Source organism: Moschus berezovskii, chromosome 8 (genome assembly GCF_049115385.1).
Source record: "Moschus berezovskii isolate FMDL1 chromosome 8, NW_MosBer_1.0, whole genome shotgun sequence".
In the NCBI taxonomy this organism is placed as follows: Eukaryota; Metazoa; Chordata; class Mammalia; order Artiodactyla; family Moschidae; genus Moschus; species Moschus berezovskii.
In genome coordinates, this window is record NC_142467.1 from 110,991,195 (window position 1) to 111,005,255 (window position 14,061).

General features: G+C 41.4%; 1 protein-coding gene and 1 pseudogene across 2 annotated transcripts in view; one reads left to right on the plus strand and one right to left on the minus strand.

The window, feature by feature from the left end:
• Positions 1-14,061, minus strand: part of RNF130 (ring finger protein 130) — a 147,481-nt gene that overhangs the window by 82,405 nt on the left and 51,015 nt on the right. The gene's annotated exons all lie outside the window — the stretch shown is intronic.
• Positions 1,946-6,317, plus strand: LOC148777205 (mitochondrial import inner membrane translocase subunit Tim17-B pseudogene; annotated as a pseudogene).

Below are 14,061 nucleotides of genomic sequence, written 5' to 3' on the forward strand. Positions count from 1 at the left end.
ACTCATCAGAAAAGACCCTGATGATGGGAAAGACTGAAGGCAGGAGAAGTGGGCAACAGAGGACGAGACAGTTGGATGGCATCACTGAATCAATGGACATGAGTTTGAGCAAGCTCCGGGAGATGGTGAAGGACAGGGAAGCCTGGAGGGTGCAGTCCATGGGGTTGCAAAGAGTCAGACATGACTGAGTGACTGAACAACAGCAAAGTACCTAATTTAACCGTAACAATACAAACAATTCAACGAATGGTGACAAATATTTAGAACATTCATCACCACTCTCACATTAAAGCCCTTGGGAAACAATGCTAATAAATCATGAATATGGCCTCAGAATTCCATTCATTTCAACATGCTCAGTAGCCAGGATTAATTTACCAGAGATATCAATTAAGTAAAAGCCTCGTTGTGATCCCTGCTTTCATCTATTTTATTGAAAGCTTTCTCCATTGTCATTTTTAATGTGAATGTTTCCCCTGCTTGAGTATGGCTACTTTAATAAACTGTTCTTTCATTTTGAGAATTTTCAAGCCTACAGAATAGTTTCAATACTATATGAACACTTAAACACACTTTTTATTTAGATCTGTCAACTGGTAACACCACCTTTTCTATATTTTTTGCTGAACCAAGTGACAGTAAGTTGCAAACACCATGACATTTCCTTCTTAAATACTTCAGCATTATCTCCTAAGAACTTGGATATAATTCATTTATCACATTCAAGAAACTGAACTCTGACATGACACTGCTCTGCAATATACAGCCTATACTCAAATATTTCTGCCTGCTTCCAAGGACTCTCACAACTATTTAGGTTAGCTGAGTACTCAGTACCTAATCTGGTCTTGTGAGCACTGTGCTTAGCTGTCTCTTGTTAGTCTCCTCTGTTTTAAAGCAGATCCCTCAATGTCACTTTCGGACATTCACAACACTGACCTTTTTGATGAGTCCAGGCAACATATTTTAAAAATGTCCCTCAGTCTGGGTTTGACTGTTTTTTCACAATTATATCTCCAAAGTAAATATTTTTGGTGGGAATAGTACACAGGTGATGCTAGGTCCTTCTAGCATGCTACATCATATGTCAGGTAAATTTTTGATGAAGGCGAGTTTTATCACTTGGCTCATCTGGTATCTGCCAGATAAGCAGTCTATAAGATGATGCTTTCAGAATATCCAGTTCCCCAATAAGTCTTTAAGGCACCCACTAATGCCCACCTGAATCAGTTACTACAACAGCATTTGTAAAATGGTGACTTTTCTAGTATCTTCTATTTATTGCAAAGTGGTTCTGTAAACAATATGATTCTACCTATCTTTTTTTCCTACTAAACAAATAGAACCTCTGGGTTGGCATCTTTTCTGTGAAAGAGTCCCTTTTCCCCCAACACCTAGCATTTCTTTGGGAAACAAGGGTATGTGGAAAAATAGGTTAATGCTGCTATAATCCTGACTACAAAATCAATTTCAGGGGCCAACAAATGAAGCTAAGCGCCTTTGGGCTCTGAAGTTAAAATGTCTAGGTTCGAATGTCAGCATGATAATTAACCTCTCTGAACCTCTCTCTCTTCTTTCAAAAAATGGTATTACTTGCAGGCATCACGGCAGATGCTCAGTAAATGTATCTACAGTTTATTTAGCTTATCCTACTTGTATTATTATTACTCACAGAAAGTAGAGGAAACCAAAAAGTCCCTACCGCAAAATTTTGGAACTCCTGTTGCTTCTCTTTAACTTCTCCGACAACCATGAGAAACACTCAGAGCTATCTGCTGACCAACACAATCCTCCTGGCTTCCAAGAGGACTGGAACTTCAGCTCAGGGAGTGCCTGCAGTTGGGAAGTATCAGAAATCACCGAGCTCGTCTCTCAACAGCCTTCATCACCCCACTCCTGGGAATGAATCTCAGGGCAAGACCAATTCAGCTGGGCAGCTGATACTATGGAAAGGCAGATACAGAATGAACCTTTTGAGGCACTAGGCCCCAAGTGCAGAAAGTGCTTTCACTGCAAGTTTTCCCACATTCGTACTGTAAGCTTACCTGTTTTGTTTCTAATAAAACAGCATCCCTGTGCAAAATCCCATTTAACAGGTTTTCTGCCTTAACAGATGAACTTGTTTGCTAAGTTCAAATCAGTTGCCAATGTTCTAAGGAATTTTAAAGCTCTTAAATAATTTCCCATATAAAGAGTTCAGGGGAATGTTGCATTCCCATATTAAGTGTCTGCAAAGGCACTTCAGTAACTTCTGGTAGTGTCATCAGTTATTCCTAAAGAATTCAATGCCTCTTTATATGTAAAGCAGAACACTGTATATTTTAAGTGAAAGAGATTAAAATTTCTTTAAAGTTCTCTCTTCCAACAACACAAGAGAGGACTTTACACGTGGACATAACCAGATGGTCAGTACTGAAAACAGACTAATTATATTTTTTGCAGCAGAAGTTGGAGCTCTATATGGTCAGCGAAAACAAGACCGAGAGCTGACTGGCTCACATCATCAGCTCCTTATTGTGAAATGCAGGCTCAAATTGAAGAAAGTAGGGAAAATCACTAGGCCATTCAGGTATGCTGCTGCTGCTAAGTCGCTTCAGTCCTATCCGACTCTGTGCGACCCGACCCCATAGACGGCAGCCGACCAGGCTCTACCGTCCCTGGGATTCTCCAGGAAGAACACTGGAGTGGGATGCCATTTCCTTCTCCAATGTGTGAAAGTGAAAAGTGAAAGTGAATTCGCTCAGTCGTGTCCGACTAGTAGCGACCCCATGGACTGCAGCCCACCAGGCTCCTCTGTCCATGCGATTTTCTAGGCAAGAGTACTGGAGTGGCTTGCCATTGATTATGTGGTGACGAACAGATTCAAGAAACTAGATCTGTTAAGAGTGCCTGAAGAACAATGGATGGAGGTTCATAACATTGCACAGGACGTGATGACCAAAACCATCCCCAAGAAAAAGAAATGCAAGAAGGCAAATTGGTTTTCTGAGGAGGCCTTACAAACAGTTGAGAAAAGAAGAGAAGCCAAGAAGAAAGTAAAAGATATATCCATCTGAATGCAGAGTTCAGGAGAACAGCAAGGAGAGTTAAGAAAGCTTTCTTAAGTGCAAAGAAATAGAGGAAAACAATAGAATGGGAAAGACTATAGACATCTCTTTAAGAAAACTGGAGATACCAAGGGAACATTTCATAAAAAGATGGGCACAATAAAGGACAAAAATGGTATGGACCTAACAGAAGCAGAAGATGTTAAGAAGAAGTGTCAAGAATACACAGGAGAACTATACAACAAAGCTCTTAATGACTCAGATAACCATGATGGTGTGATCACTCACCTAGAGCCAGACATCCTGGAGTGCAAAGTCAAGTGGGCCTTAGGAAGCATCACTACGAACAAAACTAACGGAGGTGATGGAATTCCAGTTGAGCTATTTCAAATCTTAAAAGATGATGCTGTTAAAAGTGGTGCACTCAATATGCCAGCAATTTGGAAAACTCAGCAGTGACCACAGGACTGGAAAAGGTCAGTTTTCATTCCAATCCCAAAGAAAAGCAATGCCAAAGAATGTTCAAATTACCATATGATTGCATTCATTTCACATGCCAGGAAGATTATGCTCAAGATCCTTCAAGCTAGGTTTCAGTGGTATGTGAACTATGAACTTCCAGATGTACCAACAGGATTTGGAAAAGGCAGATGAGCCAGAAATCAAATTGTCAACATACACTGGATCATAGGAAAAGCAAGGGAATTCCTAAAAAACATCTGTTTCTGCTTCATTGACTAGGCTAAAGCCTTTGACTGTATGGATCACAACAAACAGGAATTTTCTTAAAGAGATAGGAATACCAGAGCACCTTACCTGACTCAATGAACATGAGTTTGAGCAAACTCAGGTAGATAATGAAGGGTAGGGAAGCCTGCCGTGCTGCAGTCCATGGGATCACAGTCGGACACAACTTGGCGACTGAACAACAAAAGGTCTAGCTAGAATGGCTGCTGCGGAGGGAACAAGCAGGTGTACGACAGGGGTTTTCTGTGCTGGCCTATCAGTCACATTGCACCATCAATCACATTGCACATCCTGGCCGAGCCCTGTGTGCTTGTGTCTCCATGAAACCTCATGATCCGGGAGACTCGGATTTTTGCACACATCAAGACAACTACCCAGCAAGACTCTCCTTCAGATTTGATGGAGAAATCAAAACCTTTCCAGACAAGAAAAGTTAAGAAAATTCAGCACCACTAAACCAGCTTTACATCAAATACTAAAGGAACTTCTCTAGGCAGGAAACACAAGAGAAGGAAAGGACCTACAGAAAATAAACCCAAAACAATTAAGAAAATGGGAACAGGATTATACACATCAAAAATGACCTTAAATGTAAATGGATTGAACACACCAACCAAAATACATAGGTGGATGAAAACATGTGCACGTATGCACTTTCACTTATGACATCACTATGCTTGACCCTCCCAAATTGTATATGTAACTATTTTATACTGTTAATCATGTTCCCATTATGACTTGCAATTTTAATTATCTATTATTTTTTCTCAGGTTATTGATTGTGAAAACTGATAAACATCTTTTACTATTGGGATTATGTAACTATTACTCACTTAATACTGCTATATCATGATTGGTCAACATTTAACTGTATCATGCCATTCCCTTCTGGCTTGAAGAGCTTCTACTCCCTTCTGTACGTGATAACCTGATGGGAATTCCCTTGTATGTTATTTGTCATTTTTCCTTTAATATTTTATCCTTGTCTTTAATTTTCGTCAATTTGATTACTATGTGTCTCTCTGTGTTCCTCCTCGGGTTTATCCTGCCTGGGACTCTGCGCTTCCTGAACTTGGTTGACTACTTCCTTGCCCACGTTTGGGAAGTTTTCAGCTATTATCTCTTCAAATATTTTCTCAGGTCCTTTCTCTTGCTCTTGTCCTTCTGGGACCCCTATAATGTGAATGTCGGTGTGTTTAATGTTGTCCCAGAGGTCTCTTGGTCAACAGAAAAATAACAGAACTCTATAGCACCAAAACTAGGATCTAATAGAAAAACCTATAATTACTTTTTGAAATCCAGATGCATCTCAGAACTATCTTGAAATTTTTTGGAAAATACAAATGCTCAAGTATTGACTTTTTTCTCCAAAGCTCCAGAAGTTTCTAATGAGCAGTCATGTTTACCAACAACTGAACTGCATGATGGCCTTTTATCTAGTTTGTTTCACTTTTTCTATTTCATATTCAGCACTCCCATTTCATTTAGTTTATGTTCTCCAATTTCTCCATCTCTTCTTTGTTTTTGGATGTTCTTTCTCAAGCCTTTATCAAGTGTAGCAGAAAAGCTTTTGTATACATATATATAAATATGTGTAATATATATATTTAAAAAACTTACAAGTTTTTGCCTAACTAAAAAGAAATTGATTTTGATTCCACTTGTTTGACTTAGTATGAATAGAATGTTAGATTTCTAATTGAAAAATATATATGTAACAAGCAACAAATGTTTACTGTACAGCACCGGGAACTATAGTCAATATCCTATAATAACCTACGATGGAAAATAATTTAAAAAATAATATATTACATATATTTGTATAACTGAATCACCTTGCTGTGCACCTGAAACATTGTAACTCAAATATACTTCAATAAAATATATTTATTAAAAAAAAACAACAGAATTCAAGTGAGGCTGCCACGGAGGAGTGCGTTCGTGAGCCTTGCCCTTGGTGAATTATGTGGATGACTGTAGTGGAAACTTCACTATGGGTATTATCAGCATGGAGTCTTCCAGGCTATTAAGGGCTTCTGTAATGGCGGTGGAATCTGGCATCAATTGACAGGCAGTGTCAACGCTGTGAGGATCTGAGCCCCTCAGACTGGAGATATCTCCGTCATGTGGAGGGACATGTTTTCCACCATCAACTGTGGTCTGGTGCTGCTGTGGGACAAGGAAGACCCCTGGAGCTCCATCACCCCTGGAGCACTGACCAGGGCTGTGCCGGCTGCCCACAGTGGCCACTGGCCACGGCTGGCTCAGCAATGATGGGGGTGCATCCCGTTGGCCCTCATCGAGGGTGCTGGCATCCTCCAAACTCACTACAGGGCCCAGCAGTTCTGCAATACATGCCCATTCCTGGAGGAGCTCAGCCAGCTGCCCCCTGAGTGTAACCCGGTCGCAGGCTACCCCAGCTATCGGCAATATCATGGAGGAAGTGACCACTTATCACTACCACCATGGGAGCGCCTCTTCTGTTCTCTCCCCAGTTATCTACCTCAAAGGGATCCTAGGTGACCCTGGGACCCTCCAGAGAGGGCCTCTACTGTGTTCCCTTATCCCAGGTTGGGTGTACCCTAGCTGCCCTGATGGGTGGGTCCCTTCTCTATCAGGACACTACAGTCCCCACTCACATGTAACATGCTCCCACCCTAGTCTCTTTACACAGTGCCCTGATGAGCATTTAAAGTCAGTTTTGAAAGGCCTCTGTACGTACTCCTTGAGACCCCCACAGGAGCCGTTCTCTAGAACAGAGGCAGAACACTCTTTAGGGACTTGGGAGCCCTCGGATTTGGAGCCACACAGAGAGAAGTCTCTAACAGAGGCTTGTGGGATGAATGTGTAGGAGGGGAAATGAAAAAAAAAAAAAAGAATTCAAAGGAGAAAAAAATATGCTACATTCTTTCACAAAATGAATATACCCGTGGGTGACAGATTATATTATAGATTTCCTGCTGAGATTTGTTACTATTTTTTTCTAAAACATACACTTGTATTTCATTCCTCTATTCAAAACCTTTCACGTATCCCTACTGTCAACCAAATAAAGTTCAAACTCCACGACATGCAGGGCATTTCAGGAGACCAGTGGACCTAAAGGCAACTGAGCATTGTGTAATGGTTGTTGTTCAGTTGCTAAGTCATGTCCGGCTCTTTGCACCCTCATGGACTGCAGCATGCCAGGATTCCCTGTCCTTCACTATCTCCCAAAGTTTGCTCAAATCATGTCCACTGAGTCAGTGATGTTATTTAACCATCTCATCATCTGCTGCCCCCTTTCCGTTTGCCATCAATCTTTCCCAGCAGCAGGGTCTTTTCCAATGCATAGGCTCATGTGATGGTAGACACTTCTTATTGACCAAATGAAATTGTTTGTCCAAAGTGACTGAAACAGTGGCTCATGATCTAAGTAGTATGCAAGGGTGAAGTGTGGAGGAGGATAAATGTGAGAGAACAGAGGGCTCACAGAACTGAAAGCTTCAACAAAGCCAAGTGACAGAAGGAGAGAAAGAGAAGAAGCAGCGTCAGAGAACAGGACACTGGAACCGAAACTCAAGAGATATAAAAATTCCAGGAGATGATAAGGCCCAGGTTCCTAATGAGGTGGGATGGTCAAAGGATCTAAGAGAATTTTAGGTTTGGTTGTTCACTCCCCACATGGGTACTGAAGTTGGCCAGGATGACGGCAGGGCTACGTATGTATGGGTGAGTAAGCCAGGAGTCAGGGCCTCTGAGAAGTGACAGGCAGGGAGGTGAACGACTGACATAAGAGGGACACACGGTGCGGAAGAAGAGAATGAAAGGTAAAGTTGTTACTGTGGAAGTACACTGGTGTGGAAGCAGCTGTACTGCTTTGAGAAAATGCCAGTACCATGGGTATCCAGCTGATGCCCTCAAGGTTCACAACACTGATGAACTTGTGCTGAAGTCTGAACCTAAACCGCCTGCCCAAAAGCTGACATACAGGGGAGCTCCACATGTGAGCCACCAAGCGATTTCAGAGTTGCTTGATAATTCCTGATGATTCTCGGCTATAAACTGCCCTTAAAAAGAACAAGGGTCTACTGAATCCTTGTTCTTTTATTCCTTGAGTGGGAAGTTCCTCAAACAAGTAGGGCCAAGGCTCAATGCCCAGTACTCAAATGTCCTTTCTTTTCTTCTTATGCTATCCCCTGCCTATATGTACTCATCAGGTAATTTCTGTTCTTATTTTCTACATCATAATAAAGAAAAGATAGGAGCAAAGACCAGATGGAAAAAAAGCCACTTTTGCCCTGGATGTAGAGAGGCAGAAAAGTAGGAGGGTAATTAGGAGGACAGCACCAGACACCAAGAAAATGATCCAATCTTTTAGTTAGAAGAGTTCTTAGAGATCATCTTCAACATAATACAGGAACCACCTATAAATTACTTTTTTAAAAAAATTCTATTTATTTATGTTTGGCTGGGCTGGGTCTTCATTGCCGCATGGGCTTTTCTCTAGTGAGGGAAAGCAGGGGTCGCCCTCCAGTTGCGGTGCAGACTTCTCACTGCAGAGGCTGCTCTTGTTGCAGAGCACGGCCTCTAGCGTGCGCAGCTTCAGCAGGTGCAGTTCTCGGGCTCTAGAGCACAAGCTCAACACTTGTGGTGCATACAGGCTCAGCTGCTCCACGCTATGTGGAATCCTCCTGGACCAGGGATGGGACCTGTGCCTCCTGCACTGGCAGGTGGACTCTACCGCTGAGCCAGTAGGGAAGCCCAGTTTTTAGTACCAGAAAGGTCCTCTCAATAACTAAATTCCTGATTCCTGAATGCCCATGCATGGCTCTTGGTTCTCTTCTCTGGAGAAGCATCACTGAACAAATAAATTCTATTTCACTTATCGATGCTGCAAAATACCATACACTGTAAAGTGCATCATTACTGTATGTATCATGAAGAAAAAATCCTGTGAAACCATAAGATGCCATCAAATACAAGAAACACCTCCAAGGATTGATGAAAACTCCTCTTCCCTTGGAAGAAGTCAAATACATCCTCCCTGGAACTCTGCCTCAGTCTTTTCTCCATACTAATTATTCCCAAAGTCCCAAATTATTCATTTTTAAAAAAGATTTTTAAAAGAATCTAACATTTACAAGTTGGAAATTTAAAAACTTCTTTTCCCCCAAACCATTCAAGAGTAAGCTACTGGCATGATGCCATATCATCCCTAAACATTCACTGTACATTCTATAAACAAACAAACAAACAAAAAACACTTATATATAAATAGTACAGTCACCCAAATAAGGACATTAACACTGATACATTCAGTTCAGTTCAGTTCAGTCGCTCAGTCGTATCCGACTCTCCGCGACCCCATGAATCACAGCATGCCAGGCCTCCCTGTCCATCACCAACTCCCGGAGTACACTCAAATTCATGACCACAGAGTCGGTGATGCCATCCAGCCATCTCCTTCTCCGTTGTCCCCTTCTCCTCCCGCCCCCAACCTTTCCCAGCATCAGAGTCTTTTCCAGTGAGTCAACTCGTCGCATGAGGTGGCCAAAGTATTGCAGTTTCAGCTTTAGCATCAGTCCTTCCAATGAACACCCAGGATTGATCTCCTTTAGAATGGACTGGTTGGATCTCCTTGCAGTATAACGGACTCTCAAGAGTCTTCTCCAACACCACAGTTCAAAAGCATCGATTCTTTGGCAATCAGCTTTCTTCACAGTCCAATTCTCACATCCATACATGACCACGGGAAAAAACATTGCCTTGACTAGACGGACCTTGGTTGGCAAAGTAATGTCTCTGCTTTTCAATATGCTATCAAGGTTGTTCATAACTTTCCTTCCAAGGAGCAAGCGTCTTTTAATTTCCTGGCTGCAATCAGCATCTGCAGTGATTCTGGAGCCCAAAAAAATAAAGTCTGACACTGTTTCCACTGTTTTTCCATCTATTTCCCATGAAGTGATGGGACCAGATGCCATGATCTTTGTTTTCTGAATGTTGAGCTTCAAGCCAACCTTTCATTCTCCTCTTTCACTTTCATCAGGAGGCTTTTGAGTTCCTCTTCACTTTCTGCCATAAGTACTTGGATGCAATCTTAAAAACGACAGAATGATTTCTGTTCGTTTCCAAGGCAAACCATTCAATATTACAGTAATCCAGGCCTATGCCCCAACCAGTAATGCTGAAGAAGCCGAAGTTAATCGGTTCTATGAAGACCTACAAGACCTTTCAGAACTAACACCCAAAAAAGATGTCCTTTTCATTATAGGGGACTGGAATGCAAAAGTAGGAAGTCAAGAAACACCTGGAGTAACAGGCAAATTTGGCCTTGGAGCACGGAATGAAGCAGGGCAAAGGCTAATAGAGTTTTGTCAAGAGAATGCACTGGTCGTAGCAAACACCCTCTTCCAACAACACAAGAGAAGACTCTACACATGGACATCACCAGATGGTCAACACCGAAATCAGACTGATTATATTCTTTGCAGCCAAAGATGGAGAAGCTGTATACAGTTAGCGAAAACAAGACCAGGAGCTGACTGTGGCTCAGATCATGAACTCCTTATTGCGAAATTCAGACTTAAATTGAAGAAAGTAGGGAAAACCACTAGACCATTCAGATATGACCTCAATCAAATCCCTTATGATTATACAGTGGAAGTGAGAAATAGATTTAAGGGACTAGATCTGATTGAGAGAGTGCCTGATGAACTCTGGACAGAGGTTCGTGACACTGTACAGGAGACAGGGACCAAGACCATCCCCATGGAAAAGAAATGCAAAAGAGCGAAATGGCTGTCTGAGGAGGCCTTACAAATAGCTGTGAAAAGAAGAAAGGCAAAAAGCAAAGGAGAAAAGGAAAGATATAAGCATCTGAATGCAGAGTTCCAAAGAATAGCAAGGAGAGATAAGAAAGACTTCCTCAGTGATCAATGCAAAGAAATAGAGGAAAACAACAGAATAGGAAAAACAAGAGACCTCTTCAAGAAAATTAGAGATTCCAAGGGAACATTTCATGCAAAGATGGGCTTGATAAAGGACAGAAATGGTATGGACCTAACAAAAGCAGAAGATATTAAGAAGATGTGGCAGGAATACACAGAAGAACTGTACAAAAAAGATCTTCACGACCAAGATAGTCACGATAATGTGATCACTGACCTAGAGCCAGACATCTTGGAATGTGAAGTCAAGTGGGCCTTAGAAAGCATCACTATGAACAAAGCTAGTGGAGGTGATGGAATTCCAGTGGAGCTATTTCAAGTCTTGAAAGATGATGCTGTGAAAGTGCTGCACTCAATATGCCAGCAGATTTGGAAAACTCAGCAGTGGCCACAGGACTGGAAGAGGTCAGTCTTCATTCCAATCCCAAAGAAAGGCAATGCCAAAGAATGCTCAAACTACCGCACAATTGCACTCATCTCACACGCTAGTAAAGTCATGCTCAAAATTCTCCAAGCCAGGCTTCAGCAGTATGTAAACCGTGAACTCCCAGATGTTCAAGCAGGTTTTAGAAAAGGCAGAGGCACCAGAGATCAAATTGCCAACATCCGCTGGATCATGGAGAAAGCAAGAGAGTTTCAGAAAAACATCTATTTCTGCTTCATTGACTATGCCAAAGCCTTTGACTGTGTGGATCACAATAAACTGTGGAACATTCTGAAAGAGATGGGAATCCCAGACCACCTGACCTGCCTCTTGAGAAACCTGTATGCAGGTCAGGAAGCAACAGTTAGAACTGGACATGGAACAACAGGCTGGTTCCAAATAGGAAAAGGGGTACATCAAGGTTGTATATTGTCACCTTGCTTATTTAACTTATATGCAGAGTACATCATGAGGAACGCTGGGCTGGAAGAAGCACAAGCTGGCATCAAGATTGCCAGGAGAAATATCAATAACCTCAGATATGCAGATGACACCACTCTTATGGCAGAAAGTGAAGAGGAACACTGATACATTACTGCTGTCTAATCTGAGAGTCCATTCAATTCACTCAATTTCCCAATAATGTCCTTTACAGCAGTCCAGGCCAGAGCCACGCATTACATTCAACAGTCTCTCAGGCTTTGCCCGGCGCGCACGACCTTGATGTCTTTATTCTGTATAATGTCCCTCATCCTGGATGTGCCTGGTGTTTCCTTGTGGCGAGACTCGGGTCACGCACCTCTGGCAGGAACATCACAGAAGCGATGCTGTGCCCTTTCTCGTGAATACTCCCAGGTGGCACAGTTTGGATAAAGCCCCTTACTAGTGATGTTCACTGTGATCATTCACAAAGGTGATGTCCTCCAGGCATTTGAAGTGACTCTTTCCCCTAGTAATTGTTAAGGATTCTGTAGGGAGGCATTTTGAGACTAGGTAAGCATTCCATTCCTCATCAAACTTTCACTTTATTTAACTTTTTTAGATCAGTATGAATTCACGGTTATTATTTTACTTAGTGGTCTAAAACACTATCATTATTAACTGGATGCTAAAATTCCAAATTGTGTTCAACAAAACTTTTTCCATCCTGTTCTTTTTTTGACATTTTAAAATGTCTTTTTCAGCTAAGGATGAATGTAACACTTCAGTGCCGAGAGCAGCCTGACACTGGCCTCTCCCTCCATCTGAACAGCGCGCTTACAGGGACACAGGTCACGCTTTCAATGCTTGTAGCAGCCATGCTGCATTTCAGCATATGTGGAGCTCACATGATTCCTGTTCCCAGCTGTCCTCAACTTGAACTGTTACTTTCTCCACAAAACCTAGTTACTAACGTTTTTACACCATTTGTGGGCTGACCTAATGAATACTTTCTTTTCATTGTTATACGTTCCAAGATTCACCTAGTTTTGTGCCATTTTCAAGTTAAGATACCTATATTTATGTTTTCTTACAAGTTTCATTTTTAAAATCTTATTTAAGTATAGTTGATTTACAATGTTGTGTTAATGTCTGCTGTACTGGAAAGTGACTCAATTATACATATATATATTCTTTTTCATATTCTTTTCCATTATGATTTATCCAGGATATTGAATACAGTTCCCCATGCTATACATCCTATATATCAGTTTGTACCTACTCATCCTAAACTCCCAACCTTCCCCTCCTACACATCCCATGCCCCTTGGCAACCACAAGTCTGTTCTCTATCTCTGAGTCTGTGTAAATATGTCCATATGTGTATGTGCCATATTTTAGACCCCACACGTAAGTGATAACAGGTGGTGTTTACCTTTCTCTTTCTGACTTACTTTGCTTAGTATGATAATCTCTAGGTTCATCAATGTTGCTGCAAATGACATTATTTCATTCTTTTTTATGGCTGAGTAATATTCCACTGTATTGGGTTGGCCAAAGAGTTCCTTTGGTTCTTAAGGAAAAATAAAAGACACATTTTTCATTTTCACTGAGAACTTTATGGAACAGGGTATTCCCTGTTCTGTTCCACTACATGCTGCCACTTTTCAGGCAACTTCAAAATTTCATTTTCCAAAACTTTTTATCTCTTTGAGCAAAGAACTGTTTCAGGTGCCTTTTATAATCCTCCAGGAAGTCGAAATTCTTTTCAATTAAGAGAATTTTGTGAAGACAGAAACAAATGGAAATCTGAAGGTTCAATGTCTGATAATGGTGGACGTTTTAGTGACGGCCATTCTGACCTATGTGCGGTGGAGCCTCATTATAGTTTTGCTTTGCACTTCTCTGATGAGTGATGATCAGCATCTTTTCGTTTGCCTACTGGCCACCTATTATGTTTTCTCTGGAGAGCTGTCTGTTTAGGTCTTCTGCCCACTGTTTTATTGGGTTGTGTGTTTTTCTGTTATTGAGCTATGTGAGCTGTTTGTATATTTTGGAAAGTAAGCCCTGTCAGTTGTACCACTTGCAAATATCTTCTCCCAGTCTGTAGGCTGTCTTTTCATTTTGTTCATGGTTTCCTTTGCTGTGCAAAAGCTTGCAAATTTGATTAGGTACAAGTTTTTGATAAAAAAAAATTTAATGAGTGGAGAAAGAAAAGTTAAGTCCACAGGCGTTTCAACCAGGGAAGATTTAAGTTGAGAAAAAACTAATGGTAGCTTTTACACCAAGCACCAGCACTCCAAAGGCCTTACAATATGCTTTTTATGTTTAAAAACTTCTAAGTCTGAGAGCTCAGGGAACTGAAGAAAACGGATGGTGGCTGGTGTCAGTCAGGTTTCTCACTTTTGGAGTGGGAGTTTATACAGATAAGCAAAGGGAGAAAACCACAAGGATCCATGTAATGTAATGGATTAGAGTTGGAGACCTAAGTATG